Raw genomic sequence first — 13,706 nt, 5'->3', positions numbered from 1 at the left:
CAGTAAAAACATTTTCCCACCACAAATATAGTGTAGTTCTGTTCATTTGTCTATTTTGGTTTATATTGCTGGAGGGAAAAATAAAACTTTATTACTGTGGTATCAGGCACCTGATGCAATTAATCTTCAACTTGTTGAACGCTTTCATTTTAAATGATCTTTTCACCTATGTCACATCTTTCTACTGCACTCAGTGCATCTACCACTTTATGGTGCCAGAGGACTGGAGAGTGGCGAATGTTGTTCCTCTGTTTAAGAAAGGGAATAGAAATGACCCTGGTAATTATAGACCGGTTAGTCTTACTTCGGTGGTTGGTAAACTGATGGAAAAGGTCCTTAGGGATGGGATTTACGACCATTTCGAAAGATGCGGATTAATCCGGGATAGTCGGCACAGATTCGTGAAGGGCAAGTCGTGCCTCACAAATTTTATTGAATTTTTTGAGGAGGTAACTAAGTGTGTTGATGAAGGTAGGGCAGTTGATGTCATATACATGGATTTTAGTAAGGCGTTTGATAAGGTCCCCCATGGTCAGCTTATGATGAAAGTAAGGAGGTGTGGGATAGAGGGAAAGTTGGCCGATTGGATAGGTAACTGGCTGTCTGATCGAAGATGGTGGATGGAAAATTTTCGGATTGGAGGCAGGTTGCTAGCGGAGTGCCACAGGGATCAGTGCTTGGTCCTCTGCTCTTTGTGATTTTTATTAATGACTTAGAGGAGGGGGCTGAAGGGTGGATCAGTAAATTTGCTGATGACACCAAGATTGGTGGAGTAGTGGATGAGGTGGAGGGCTGTTGTAGGCTGCAAAGAGACATAGATAGGATGCAAAGCAGGGCTGAAAAATGGCAAATGGAGTTTAACCCTGATAAATGTGAGGTGATTCATTTTGGTGGGACTAATTTAAATGTGGATTACAGGGTCAAAGGTAGGGTTCTGAAGACTGTGGAGGAACAGAGAGATCTTGGGGTCCATATCCACAGATCTCTAAAGGTTGCCACTCAAGTGGCTAGAGCTGTGAAGAAGGCCTATAGTGTGTTAGCTTTTATTAACAGGGGGTCGGAGTTTAAGAGCCGTAGGGTTATGCTGCAACTGTACAGGACCTTGGTGACACATTTGGAATATTGTGTGCAGTTCTGGTCACCTCACTATATGAAGGATGTGGAAGCACTGGAAAGAGTGCAGAGGAGATTTACCAGGATGCTGCCTGGTTTGGAGGGTAGGTCTTATGAGGAAAGGTTGAGGGAGCTAGGGCTGTTCTCTATGGAGCAGAGGAGGCTGAGGGGAGACTTAATAGAGGTTTATAAAATGATGAAGGGGATAGATAGAGTGAACGTTCAAAGACTATTTCCTCGGGTGGATGGAGCTATTACAAGGGGGCATAACTATAGGGTTCATGGTGGGAGATATAGGAAGGATATCAGAGGGTAGGTTCTTTACGCAGAGAGTGGCTGGGGTGTGGAATGGACTGCCTGCAGTGATAGTGGAGTCAGACACTTTAGGAACATTTAAGTGGTTATTGGATAGGCACATGGAGCACACCAGGATGATAGGGAGTGGGATAGCTTGATCTTGGTTTCAGATAAAGCTCGGCACAACATCGTGGGCCGAAGGGCCTGTTCTGTGCTGTACTGTTCTATGTTCTATGGTTTGATAAGCCATTTGAAAAATTGGATTACAGATTTTGAGAATGCTTCAATCTCAGTTCTGCAGATAGTTACAAACTACTTAAGCTCTTAAAGCCATGCATGGTAGTGTATTACTAAGTACATGTGCAGAACTGTGACAAGATTGGATTTTTAAAGATATTTCCATCATTACAAATAGCTAGCTCTCCGGCATTTGATATGCAGGCTTACTCTTGAATAATGGACACTTAGGTGAGATACTGGAGAGCTGCTGATGTAGTTGGAATAGTACCCGGCATGACTCAATTAGGTTAGTTTTAACTCTGTTCTTTGAGTGGGAAGTGGCTTTGAAATCAGAGTTCTGCACTTACCACTCCATTCCTACTCTGAGCTCTATTATTATTTTCCTCTATTTTTACCTGAGTTTTTCTCTATTTTTACCTTAATCACTTAAATTATAAATCGGAGTCTTGCGACATAAATTGGGCTTCGATTACAATTTTCAGGCAGCAGTAGAATCGTGCAATATACGCTTGCCCCATCACCCATCTATTTGCTACTAGGAGTTAAAAACAGTCCTAGTATCTTCAAGAATGAGGGAAGCAAACCCAAAAAAATGTTTGATGAATTGTTGCAACCTATTATCCTTATGTGTGAAATCTAATAAGATTATTTCAGAGTATCTCTCTGTCATGGTAATGTTCCCATTGAATTTGAAGCAGGTTGGTGCTTTGTTTCTGAATTTGAAGTGCATTGCCAATGATTCACACTCAAAGGAACAAAACTACCACAAATAAATTTGAAGGAAACACTATATGGGTAGAATGAATCTGTATTTAAGAATGTTTTGTTACCTTCTCTGTTGGTACATTGACAAAATGTCACTTTCTAAAAATAGAATGTGTGCAAAGGAGAGAATGATAAATTAAATATCTTAGAATTGTAAGCACTTTTTGTAGCTTTTTAAAAATCCTGCTCATGAATTTAAATGATATAGTAGGGATCTGCCAGGCAACAGATATCAATATCAAGCACTTCTTGGTCAGAAATAACTTGAGTTAGACATATAATGAAACTCTTTTCACAGCTTTGCAAGAATAATTTTTGAGCCTAATTTCAGACAGGAAAACATCTCTACTGCAGCAGAGTGATCCTTCTCTTCCATTGTTGCTGTTAGCATCCCTCCCCACAAAATGATCTAAAATGGTTATTAAAAAGTAAGTTTAATAAATAAAAAATGACCCAGGAAAGATAGACAGGTACTTAAAGCACTGTCTAATAAACAGATTAAACTTATTGCGTTTTATTGAATTGTTGAGTAGGTTTCATAAGAGGTGCTGAGTTTTTTGTGGTTTAACATTAACTGTTTGTGGATAACATGTAACAATGTGTGTTTATATTATATACAGAGTGTAGCCCAAGCTATGAAGTAATTCCATGCTTTCTTCTACATAGGTCTCTATCCAGTCCACAACTGATCCTAATCACAGATTATGTGTCTCTTTACATTACGCTCTGGTTGGTACTGTTTCCCAGTCCCACATTAACCCTTGCTTTGCCAGATACCCTTATACTACACCAGTCCCCCAAGTCATTACCCAACATATTTGCAATTGTGCTACTCGACACCCTCTTTCAAAGTCCCTCAAAGGAGACCTGTCTCCTTTATGTATTGGTGGCAGGTTTCTAGTGCACTAACTTCTATTGTAGACGGATGCCTATCACTGCCTGTAGGACTGTTCTCAGCCCTGACTGCCAACCCTGGAATTAGTTTATTTAGCAGCAGTGGGAGTTGAGTGCAGAGTTTTCCATGGTGTTAACAGACGAATGGGCTTGGCATCCTCCCTAATGTAATACTGTATACAGTCCTCAGTCACCCCAATCATTTGGGAAACTTTTTTTTAATTTGAAACCAGCCAATTCCTAGTTGATCTCTCAATTTTTGGAAGGAAGTTGAGGTCAACACAGGTTTTTCTGCTTTAAAGGGAAAATTCTTGATTGTGGACTAAAAATAATATATCCTGTATTCATTTATCTTTATATTCGAGCACCGCCTTGCATTATACCTTTAAGTGGGATCTTGATGCCGCTTGCACCGTAAAGCTTTATTGTTGGGTGGCATTAGGGGTTGTGTCATCCGTCATGGTTCCTTTGAAGTTGGTGATCTGACCATTTACTGAGATGTCCACATTCAAAAATGAGAATCTAGGATCCTTGATTTCACCAAGAAGCACAGTAGGATCTCTTCCTGGTGCAGTACCTCAATCTCATGGCTTGTCTTGGGATCATCCACCCGTCTGGGTGTCTTAACTTTACATAGCTTTCCAAAGTGTCCCAGGCGATTACAGTTGAAATACTGCACTGAAATTATGAATATTGTTCTTGCCTGTGGGGTTGTTTAGCTCCACACACTGACAGTCCCAGTACATTGCTGCAGGAGTTCATCTGGGTAGCGTCCTAGGCTTAACTATCTACAGCTCTTCTTTAATGCCTTTCCCCCATCATAAGATCAGAAGTGGGGATGTTCATTGATGATTACACAATGTTTAACACCATTTGTGACTTCTCAGATACTAAAGCAATCCATGTCCAAATATCCAGGCTTGGACTGACAAGTGGAAAGTAACATTTGTGTTACATAAAGCCAGACAATGACCATCTCCAACAAGAGAGAATCTAACCATCACCCCATGACATTCAATGGCATTACCGTCACTGAATCCTCCACTGTCAACATTCTTGGGTTTGCAATAACCAGAAACTTAACTGGACCAGCCATTATATAGTGTGGCTACAAGAGCAGGTCTAAAGCTCGGAATCCTGCGGCAAGTAACTCACCTCCAGACTTCCCAAAGTCTATCCATCATCTGCAAGGCAGGAGTGTGATGGAATATTCTCCACTTGCCTGGATGTGTGCAGCTCCAAAAACACTCAGGAAGCTGGCCACCAACCAGGACAAAGCAGCCTGCCTGATTGGCATCCCATCTACAAACATGTACTCCCTCCACCACTGACACACAGTGGCAGCAGTGTGTACCATCTGCAAGATGCATGCCAAGCCTCCTTAGACGGCACCTTCCAAACCCATGATCAATATCACCTAGAAGTACAAGAGCAGCAGATGGATGAGAATACTAGCACCTAGAAGTTCCCCTCCAAGCAGCACATCATCCTGTCTTCATTGTTGCTGGGTCAAAATTCAGGAACACCCTCACTAACATCGCTGTGGGTGTACCTACACCACATGGACTGCAGCAGTTCACGAAGGCAGTTCACCACCACCTTCTCAAGGGCAATTATGGATACACAACAAATGTTGGCCTTGCCAGTGATGCCCACATCCAAAGAATTAAAAAAATGTCTCCCAACTTCTTGTGGTCTATTTGGGTACTCCCTTTCTGCTGTCTCCCTGGACCTTTGTTGTTTCATTAGCTGGACAGTCACAGTTGCTCTCTAATATGACTTACTTTTGGCACATAAAATAGATTAGTGTTGCTGGCAAATTTCGGACTGACTATTTGGATGGCCTTTTCTGGAGTCAGATCTTACTGGGCCTGTAATATGTCTGAAAGGGCATTGTTAGCCACGCCAACAACAATTCTTCCCTTATGAGTTCTGACTTAAGGGCTGGGATTCTCTCAAAAAGTTCCAAACATGCAGGAAAACAGGAGTATTTCCTGCCGCTTTTATTAGTGTAATTACCAGACCAAATCTCTGACACTCTAAGCACTGCAGAGTGTCTCAGCGGGATTCACTCTGGTAAGCTGGGGCAGGGCCTATTCCCATTTGAGAGGCTGGCAGCATAATGCTGAGTGGGCCACTGTGCATGCGTTGATCTGTCAGAGTGGAGATTGGCGCATGTGTAGTGGTCCCCCATTGCAACCCCCCCTGATCACTGACCTACTGACCCCCCCACCCCCCGATTGCTGGCCTCCCAGACTTCCCTGGGCCAGCCTCTATGTTCCCCTCACCCCCCCTCCGGCAGCCCTGATTCCCCCCCACTCCGATGGCCAGCCCTGATAGCCCTCACTTCCTCCTCCCCCCACTGATCGTCACCCAATAGGCCCCATCCCCAGTAGGCCCTGACCCTCTGGCTCTGCTCCCTTGGCACTGCCTGGTGCCCAGTGGACAGTGCCAGGTTTTCCCTTGAGCAATGCCAGGGTGCCAGTCTGACACTGCCAGGCTGGAACTGCCCAAGGGACAGCCCTCCTTACCCCCAAACTCCCAAGGGGGTCTCAATGGCCTCTGTTCCCTCCAGCATGGTCAGGGTGCCTATCCCCCATTAGTGGGGAGCAGTCATAAATACCCCTGAGGGAACTACTGCCGGCAGGAGAGGAGATGCTAGCAGGCCTGGAGAACACTGTCCCAGGTCCTCTAATCATACTGAAATGCTCATTTCAACATGATAATCAGCTAATTATGCTCTAAAGCTTCACATTGGAGTCACGCGGATGCCCAGGCACCCAGCGAGAATCCCGCAAAACGGTCGCAACTGATGTCTCTAGGTCTGCAGTGCTACTCGAGCAGTGCAGACGGCTGGGAGAATCCCAGAGTCATAGCCTTCTGCCAACCTGTATAGAATCATTCGGTTTTGTATTTGTTGAATATTGCTCTCTCTAAAATGTTGTTGCTTTTTAAATTAAAATATGTATTGAATATTTCATCAAATTTATCTGAGGATTCATTTATCCTTGCCTCAACAATATCATCAGCTATTGGACCTACTGAATAAAGTAGTGTATTTATTTGTTCAACTTCTGTCTTTTATTTAATTCGGAATCTATCATGTATCATAAGATTTTTTCAGGCTAAGTCCCCAATTTTATGGTTGACCTAGCCCTTGGATCAATCAGAATTGGTCTGATAATGTTAATTTGTTGTCCTTGGTTGCTTAACAGTTGAGTACAGCTTTAAATACGTGCAAATTTTAAACATGGCACTTTTTGCATAGAGTTTTCCCATTCTTGCCACATTTTGATGGGCTCCTGTGGCAATGGCAGTCCCAACCTCTTTGGCATTTAGCTTTTTGAATTGTTTTGTTAAGTCAATGATTTAGGGCATTTCCTTTGCTATAGGAGGAGTTTTGGTCACCTTGCAATCAATTCCTGGCTTTGGCTAAAGTTCTGATGCCAGGCTGGCCACAATGATTTTAGAAATGGACTGCTCTGACTTTGTTACAGCACTGAAACCTGGGTTATAACTGATTTCTTTGCTGTCCCCTGCTAAGTCCTTTGACTCTGCAACCTGTTGACATTCAGTGGACCCCCACGAGATCTTGTGGAGTCCTCAGCAGCACACTGGAGATTTTTCTTCTGCTTTTAATTCTGCAATGAAACTCCTTTCAGAATATTTCCCTGTCTTCACTACAGGTGCTTTTAGTCAGGTCAGACCACTGCCCCTTTCATTTTCCAACATTTGAACTTCTGCTCCAGTTTGTCTAAGGCTCTGGGCTTTTGCATTAGCCACCACCATATTATATGCTCAGTAGGTCTCAAAAAGGTTCTGACCTTTCAGTGTTTATTTATACTACATCCTATGTACTTATATACAGGGTATAGCCCAAGCTATGAGCTAACTCCATGCTAGCTTCTACACTGGTCTCTTACCCTAGTCTCAGGTCATGTGTCTCTTTATATCACACTGTGACTGGTACTGTTTCCCAGTCTCACATTAATCTTTGCTATAACAGACACCCTTGTATAACATAATAATCTAACTATAGCAGTGATTTGCATTATGGATTTTGGCCCATCATCTAGTTTTCTTAATTCTTCAAAAATATTAAGCTTACACCACTATCTGCTGAAAATAGTGAAGACACAGTAGCCAGAATTTTACCGGCACCTCCACCCCAGAATCAGTGCGGACGAGGCTCACAGAATGGAATTCTCCGTTGGGCCTCAGGCGGGACTTTGAGCCTCGCCCGAGCGAGGTCATAGAACACCACCCAGTAACTCAGATGTGGCTGTTTCCAAACTCTGAAATTGTATTATAATTTTAAATCCCATTAACTAACATCTGTAAATCCCAGTGATCAAATATATTATTGTTTTAGAGAATGAGTTGGACACAAGCATACTGTTTATAGTTTATTAAACAGTTTGCAGTCTCAACTATAATTTTAATACAACAACACTGCAACATTCAACAGTACAGTGCTACATTTCTTTGTGTGACTATGACCTACTTGGAGATATTGCTCTGGAGATTATCTAATTATAATGACAGTATATCTGACGACTAACGACATCTGCAGTGTTTTGTGTCCGTGGAGTTTTCAATCAGACATTTTTGAAAGTTAATAATCTCTTTAGCATGTTCTATTGATAGCATAAATTATATCCAAAAATAATGTACAGTGATTGAAAATAAACTAAACCAATTCCCTAATGTCTCATCATGATTCTTTCCTGCTGAGTTTTTGTTTTTCAATAGAATGTATTTTTGCTTAACATTTTGAATTGTTCAAATGTTTCCCACTTAATTTACGTCCATACCTTTCAGTCTTTTTACCCAATTGACCTTTGCCAGTTCTCTCCTCAAGCCTATGTTATTAGCTCTGTTTAAGTTTAGGATTCTTGTTTGTAATTGGAATATGTCACTTTCAAACTTAACATGGAATTGAATGGTATTATGATCACTATTTTCCAGTGCATCTTTTACTATGACATTACTAATCAACCCATTTGAAATACAAGATTCAAGATAGTTTTATCTCTGGTTGATTCCACAACATATTGCTCCAAGAAACTCATGAAAATATTCTACAAACTCATTTTCTAGATCACTCCTGCCAATTTGATTGTCCTAATCTGTATGAAGATTAAAGTCCTCCACAATTATTACAATTCCTTTGTTAGAAACTCCAATTATTTCTGCCCCACAATATAACTCCTGTTTGGGAGCCTGTAAACTGTTCCTACCAGTGTTTACTGACTCTTGCTATTCTCTACTTCATGATCTTTTGAAGCCAGAACATTTCTCACGAATGTCTTTATATCATTCTTTATTATTATGGCTAACCCTCTTCCTTTGTCATTCTGGCTGTCTTTCTAAAATATTGTGTACTGTTAGGAACCCTACAGATTGACCAGGACACTGAGCATCCTGGAAAATTGGGAGGAACTTGAGACTTGATCCTGTAATGTTATACATCTGCCATAAGTACAGTGCACAGCGAAAGCAGTTGTAAGACATGTTTCATGCGCATTAATTTGCTAATGTGAAACTACCTTTTTTTAAGTTCAATGTTGGTTGACTTTTAAGTGACGTTTGATGCGGATTTTAGTTTGTTTGTTACAGTAATAGTCTTTAAAATGTGAAATCTTGTCCTTCAGTTATTTCTGTTAGTCATTAGGGAAATCCATCTTTTTTTTAAAGTTATCGATCTCTACAGGCATCATAACAAAATGTATTGTAGTTGCAGTTTCCAAATGGCTGTGATAATAACTCTATAATATATTACAATGTTTTATTAAGCATCTAACAGTTTTACATGATTAAGAAAACTTTCTTAACCCTAGCCAGCAAGAGAATACATTTAAGATACAACATTAGTAACAGTAGCTGAGCAAACACTGATCAAACATGTTTGGTATTTTTAACATTTTGTTTGTTTTTAAATGTCACAAATTTAAAAATACCAAACATGTTTGATCAGTGTTTTTGCAGCATATAGTGGCATCATTCAGAATAGCCATTCCCATATCGATATGTTCTATTCTAGACCTTCCTTACATAGCCTAAATCAGCTTCAAATGTTGGAATTACAAAAATCTTTACAGCAACACGTTAAAATTAAGATAAAGCTTTATATGCACATTATATTCAGCTAAACCTACATGATTAATCATTTTTAGAAGGATGTTGAAAAAGGCAATACTTAGTTTCTCACTTCCAGTTCCACTTAAGTTGGAAATAACTCAACATTTTTTTTAAGCCTGTTTATGCGATATTTAAGATTGGGGAAGGGAGATGAAGAGTTGTATTCCGTATTGTTAGAGCGCTCATGTAGGAATGCAGCAACTAGAAGCTATTATTTTTAAGTGTTATATCAATGGATTCCTTTCTCCCAGATAACTTGTATAGATTCAGCCATATGTATTCCTGTTTTTTGAGGTTTTGGATGTGGGTGCAACATTTTGCTCTCGTAACTTTAATTTTCTCCAAAGGGAGGAGCTGGTTTTACACCCTGTCTCTGGCAGTTATTCATTTTCTGTATCAAGCTGGCACGGGACCTAATTCATATATGCTGGAATTATACCGCCTCGCCTTCTCTGGAATTGGAGTGGCGAGGTTCGCAGAACGTAATTCTCCATTGGCCTCGGGTGGGAGTTTATGAGCCTCGCTCAAGCGAGGTCGTGAGATACCAACATCAATCAATTTCCATTGAAAACGAGTGAAAACAAACTATTAAGTGCTCCAATATACATCTGGAAATGTTAGACAAACCTATTAATAATTGCATTTAGATAATTTAAAAAGTCCTACTTCTGCAAATGTCACATTTAAATCAAAACCATCCTTCAGTCAACTGCAAAATATGTAGCAAAATTTCATTTTAGTGAAGCCTTAAGGAACACTAATATTGTATGTCAGATGCACATCTTGGGCACAGTCTGACTGCTGCTTCAAGCAGTGTAATCCCCACAATAAAATGCTAGTTATGTATCTCTTGTTTAGTGGAGGGAAATGGCAGAGGTAAATGATCACTGCAATCTGTTTGAAGGAGTCAAATGGTCTACTCATGTTTCTAAGTCAAGATGTAATCTCTCTCTCAATGTCAACAAAACGAAGGAGATTGTCATCGACTTCAGGAAGCGTAAAGGAGAACATGCCCCTGTCTACATCAACGGGGAAAGGGTTGAGAGCTTCAGGTTTTTAGGTGTCCAGATCACCAACAACCTGTCCTCGTCCCCCCCATGCCAACACTGTAGTTAAGAAAGCCCACCAACGCCCCTACTTTCTCAGAAGACTAAGGAAATTTGGCACGTCAGCTACGACTCTCACCAACTTTTACAGATGCACCATAGAAAGCATTCTTTCTGGTTGTATTACAGCTTGGTATGGCTTCTGCTCTGCCCAAGACCGTAAGGAACTACAAAAGGTCATGAATGTAGCCCAATCCATCACGCAAACCAGCTTCCCATCCATTGACTCGATCTATACTTCCCGCTGCCTCGGCAAGCAGCCAGCATAATTAAGGACCCCACACACTGCGGACATTCTCTCTTCCACCTTCCTTCAGGAAAAAGATACAAAAGTCTGAGGTCATGTACCAACCGACTCAAGAACAGCTTCTTCCCTGCTGCTCAGACTTTTGAATGGACTTACCTTGCAGTAAGTTGATCTTTCTCTACACTCTAGCTATGACTGTAATACTACATTCTGCACTCTCTCATTTCCTTCTCTATGAATGGTATATTTTGTCTGTATAGCACGCAAGAAACAATACTTTTCACTATGTTAATACATGTGACATTAATAAATCAAATCAAATCTTTTCTGGAAATGTATTATTTGACCAGGCTGCTGAATTCTCTGGAGTACCACCTTGGCTCCATAGTAGTATTACTTTGGCTTCAAAGTCAAAGGTTTGGGGTTCAACCATGCCTTATAATCTGAGCATGTTAAATCCAGTTAACATGCAAATACATTGCTGCATCTTTCACTTGAGATGTTAAAATGAGACTGTTAAAGCCTATGCCACTTTTTCAAAGAACGATGGACATTTTCAGCACTTTAGGATTTTGTGGCGATTGTCACTTTAAGACCCACCTTACTGAGTAATGTCATAAGGTTTGAACAGCAATACACCTAGCATGGGGGATCTCTCGAAAGGAAGGAATTTTCTGAGTTAGAAAGGGTGTACTATGAAATAGCTTGAAGCATGCAGCTCATGAAGCAACTTTGTAAATAAAGTTCATTATTAAACTGAAGAAACCTCCAGGAATCTTCACAGGTATTAATCCATTATGTCTGTCAATTTTTGCCAGGTATAGTGTAGTGGGTAATTAACCAATCTGCTACCTTCCAGCCCTGTTCTACTACCTTGCCATAGTCGAGTCTTCCATTCATGTTCATACATAGGATTCACTCATCAAAATTTCACATTTAAAAAAGATCCAGTGACAAAACTAATAATTCTAATGTTGGTACTAATTTGTGTGATGATTTGATGAAGCTTTTGACAACAGTTTAGAATAAAGGATTATTTTATTCATCCTTGGGATATGGCATCATTGGCTGAGTCAGCATTTATTGTGCACTCCTAATTGCCCTTAAGATGAGTTGCCTTCTTGAACCACTGTAGTCCATGTGGTGTAAGTACACCCACAATGCTGTTTTGGAGTTCCAGCATTTTGATTCAGTGACAATGAAGGAACTGCGCTATATTTTCAAGTCAGGATATTTGGTGGCTTGGAAGGGAACATTCAAGTGGTGGTGTTCCCATGTGTCTACTATATCAAATTTTCTTTCATTGTATCATCTGTATACTCTACTATCTTTCTTATCCACAAACTAACATTGCTTTATATTAATGCATGTCAGGTAACACTTCATTCTAATTGCTGTTTTTAAGAGCTTGCCATGCAACAACTGGCTGATGCATTTACTACATTACAGCAGTATTGATACTTCAACTGTGACAAGTGCTTTGGAACACCTGTGGTTATGAAAGGTGTTAAATAAATGCAAGCTTTCTTAATATCATTTCTGCCATTTAACTATTTCCTATTCTCAATGTAAGCACTTTATTAAATTCTGCATGGTTGTTTTATTTAATCCTACTGTCTTCTTCTTGGCATGAACCTGTTAAATACTGTCACAACATTTAGCTCAACATCTTGTCTACTGTAGTAATAGATGCTGACTACAGAATCAAATTCTTTAGAGGACAGACAATTTTGCCTGTAAATGCAGCCCTTATGAACGGCCCTTTAAACTTGTCATGATGTATTAATTGCTCAGGTAAAAATATTTTGTTTGTTCCAGAAACATCCCTACACACAACTGAATTCCTTATGCCATTTAATTTCCACTAGCTGATCTGTAACAGTGCTTATGGTTTGGCTGCAGCTGGAGGAGCTCATTTATACTCCAGTAGGGATGAAGGCTAAAGTAGTCCTGACCACTTTGCTCTTGGTTTTCACAAGCCAGCTCCCAGTCCTCAGTCTTTTTTTCATGCAACAAATACCCTTTTGAAAGAATTTCTGTATAGTTTCAACAATGGTTTGTGGCAGAAAATTCTAAACATTGTCAGTGCAAAGATTTTAAAAATTGTTATTGTTTTTACTTTGCAAATATCCAAGTCTCATAACCCCAAACCCAAAAGTAGGGCAGCTCTAGCCACACTGAAGAACCATAGCCTGTCACTTGCTCTAAGCAAACATGGATATATTTGCAGTAGTTTCCCTTTGCCATACCATTCTGAAATGTAAACCAACATAGACTCACCTCAAACAAAAGTGGATCTACGATCTAAATGTATTAGATGTGATATTAATTTATATGTTTGAATGCTATTGATTGACTGAGGTCATCCAGCTTACTTTGTAAGTATATGCCTATTTTGGGTACCATATCTTCATTACTAACAGACAAACATATCTGATCCCAGGTGGCTTCTGCACAGAAGCTCTTGAGCAGCCAAATACTAAGAGCCCCCCCCCATCACCTGCTTTTGAAAGCATCTGGCATTATTCTCTGGAGTAACCTGCATCCAGGGAATGGTAGCAGTATTCAAACGACAATTCACAATAGCACTGAAGTTATGATTCTGTCTAACTGAAGATGCCAGGTTAAAATCTAATCCAAAGCATTAAAAATTAAATCGGAAACTGTATTCCAGTGTTTTAGATTCAGTTCTGACTTTCGCATATTGAACGTTTTATGCACGGGCTATTTGAAATGTTTACATTTCTTGTCTGGGCACAAGGTAAAGTTGGCTAATAAGAGGCAAGTATTTTACTTATTTCCTTTCAAAACTGATCTAATTTCAGAAGTTGAAGAAGCAAACCGATTTCCATAACCTGCCAGATTTGCACCGAATGCAGTAGAACAAAGCAGTTTTCAAATAG

Source organism: Mustelus asterias, chromosome 6, assembly GCF_964213995.1.
Source record: "Mustelus asterias chromosome 6, sMusAst1.hap1.1, whole genome shotgun sequence".
Lineage (NCBI taxonomy): Eukaryota > Metazoa > Chordata > Chondrichthyes > Carcharhiniformes > Triakidae > Mustelus > Mustelus asterias.
Note: the sequence above shows the minus strand (reverse complement) of the source record.